Below are 3,331 nucleotides of genomic sequence, written 5' to 3' on the forward strand. Positions count from 1 at the left end.
AAAAAACATAATGGAGACCTTATGGCTCTATGAGCTTTAACTTCTTCTGGCTGGATTTATAACTGGTCATCTAGCAACAGTGCTAAACTTTCTTACACCAGGAAGTTTCATGTGCCAGTTGACTTCTATTTTTCCTGCGCTAAGTCAGTAGTCATACGTATTGCAATTAATAATACTCCCATCCGGTTGGTAACTGGCTCTTCACAAAATAGTGGAGGTTGATCCTACTGTAAATAACAATAGTTACATGCAGTGTGTGGGGTATGTAATGTGCATTATAGTCCTAATTTAGAAAGTGACTTTCCCTGTTTTCTAACCAAATAAAAAGTTAATTGCACCACCCTATTTTGCTAGAAAAGAAGTTTAATAAATTTATGAGAGATAAAATCATTACATTCATAGCACAGGAGAGTGAAGGGAGAAAGGATTATTGCATTACTGGCCTCTTAGAATGGCATTTAGGGAGTACGGTCCAGTTTCTGGTTCTGTCATCGACTCTTGATGTCACTTGGGACAACTTCTTGTAATCTTGGTACCTAGCATCCTCGTCTCCCAAAGACGTTTGTCATCAAGCTAAATTGACTTATATTTTTAGGGACTCAGTTCTAACACTTTAAAGGTATTTTGGTGCTCAGGGTAACAAGAGCTACGTTCTTGTAGTAGCAGGTAGAGTAAAAAAAAGAAAACCAACACCCCCCACTCCATGTCAGAAAATCTGCACTGCCTCCTCTTGATAACAAGTTCCAGAGGACAACAGGTGATCTGGTATGTATGTGAATGTAAACCTTGTATGTGAATAGAATATCAAAACCTGTCTGTTCTGAGAGCCTGTTTGCCCCCAAGCTGGTAACATAAACAGGAAACTAACAATGACAAAGTTTGCTTAAGGCTCCCTTACCCTGAACAGTAAGCTGGGCATTATGAAGATATTGTCCAGAAAAAATGGTGTCATCTTGAAAAGAAGCATGGACAGTACTGGGTGCAAAAGGGAGGGACTCATACTTTGGGGTTTAGCTATAGAAGGGTGTTAGAACTTTGGTGTTCATTAACATTTTGAATGTGTCTGGTGTTGCTGTTTATCTGTTTCATCACTGATACGGTATCCTGAATGTGTAGTTCAGGCTAACTACACATTTGCTGGGTAATTATGTGTCATTAGTAAATCAATAAACTGCTTCCATCCCACTGCCCACTGCTTCCCTGTATCATACCCAGTGTTATTTATGGTCTTGACCCTTACAACTAAAAAACTTGGAAAAGACACAGTAGGCTCAAACAAAAGAATAAAAAAGCTTAAAAATCAAAATGCAAGGGGCAAGATTTCTTCTGTAAGTTGTAATTAATTGCACTTGCACAGTTAAGATATACTGTTGACAAAGATTACTGTAAAACTCCTTTTTGCTAGCTGATATATGCCACCAGCCAGCAGTCAGGAGAGCACAAGACCTGTCTTGCATCTGACATGGAATTTTTATGCCAATTTAGTTTCTTAGAGTATGAACCAGTGATAGAAGAAAATTAACAAAGTAGTAGCTTTGATATAGTATTTATATGGGACTTTTTGTCTGAAATAACTTTGTTCCATTGTACTAGTTCTATAAACACAAAAGCAAAAAGACACTTTCCTGGGCAAGACGTTCTGTGCTGGGCTTTTTGCACATGAAGCACAGAACTTGCACACGCCTGGGGTGAAAAGTGCTGTGGTGTTTGGCTTCTGCCCTCAGTTTGGTCTGCCCTCAGGTCTGAATATAATGTGAGTATGCACACTGTGGCAGTCCCTCTGACATTCAGCATAGGCTATAGTATTTCCTGGAGTTCCTTATACAAGAGCTCTGCTTTCCAACTGCAGTTGGAAACCTGTACATTTATGGCGATGTTGGGGACAGTACATGGGGTTGCTGAGGCACAACCGCTCCACTGTGGGGAAGCCTTCTCACCAGCAACAGGATCTGACAGAGCTGTATGGTACTGGGAGTGTAGTTTCTCTGTGCGATGCTTTTCCACAGGATGGACATACCAGTTCAGAGAGATTTCTGTTGATGGTCTCTATCACCATACTCCTGAGGTGTGAAATGCCTTCAAAGTGCACTGTATCCTTCAATTATCAAAAAGAAACTTTCATGTTAAAATGGGATACCTAAAAGAAAATATGGTTTATTGGTAACCATTATAGGTTTTGTGCAACATAACATGACTGGGCTCACTTGAGGGGTAAATGCTTGGTTGTACATTGGCCACAAATATGTAGGAGGCACACCAGCTAGCTTTGGTCCTTTGGTCCTTTGTGGTTTCAGACTTCATGAGGTGGTGAGAACAAACAGAGTTAGCATAAATCAATGACATAAGTATTTGCAAACTAATTCTTTGGTTTCATTGGAGGTGAACTTGGGTCAAAACTGAAAGCTCAGGGTTTTTTTTCACTCTCAAGATCTAGTAAGAGCTTTTGAAAATTGATCCAGGCAACAATAGGAGTGAGGGGCATTTCTATCATAGCAATTACAAATTTTATCTTTTCTGGACAAGCTGATGTTTTGGTTTCGTTTGGGGGGAGTTGCAATGAGTGAAGGCTTATGGTAGGAAGAATAACTAAAAATCATCAGCATGTCTGCAATAGCTCAATCACAGTAACCATCAAATAACCTTGAGAGAAAAGCCAAATTTCCTGAGAAGAACAATCTAGAGCAATCACAAAAAGGCCTGTTACACCCCAAGCTTAATCACAGCTACTGGTAATAGCAAGAAGGACTGAGCGTGTTTGTGTCCACTAATGACTGTGGCTAGAAAAATGCATTGCACTAGAGCTGAAAGGTGTGCGTGGGGGCAAATAGCATGCAGTACATTTACATTGCACTTGTGTCCCTCTCACGATCTTTTGTATTGGAAGGAGAAGAACAGATGACAACTTTTGTTTTATACCAAGACCAAATTCTACATTGATAGACATGTATTTTATTTGTTACCTATCAGTGAACCCAATACTGCAAAGGGCTTAGCACCTACCGGGCAGTATGTGTGGGAATCTGGGGTACTCAACTCGTTGTACCTTCTGGGCCTCATATCATTCAACTAAGTAATAGGCCTTTTATTACAGGCTAGTTACAGCAAACCTGGCAGTTTTAAAAGACATGACACTAAAAGCCCCACGACTTTAGCCACCTGAGAATTGCAATGTATAATCACCATGAAATGCTCAACCTGAAATGTCTGCTTATAATAAACAAGAATAGATAAAAAAGGAGAAGTTATAGTTCCACACATTTATTGGACTTTAGATGCAAGTTGTGAATTTTATGAATCAGATCATCAGGACATTCCAGTTACTGCTGCTTGT

The sequence above is a fragment of the Aptenodytes forsteri genome, unplaced genomic scaffold (assembly GCF_000699145.1).
Source record: "Aptenodytes forsteri isolate BGI_AS27 unplaced genomic scaffold, ASM69914v1 Scaffold336, whole genome shotgun sequence".
Taxonomy (NCBI): domain Eukaryota; kingdom Metazoa; phylum Chordata; class Aves; order Sphenisciformes; family Spheniscidae; genus Aptenodytes; species Aptenodytes forsteri.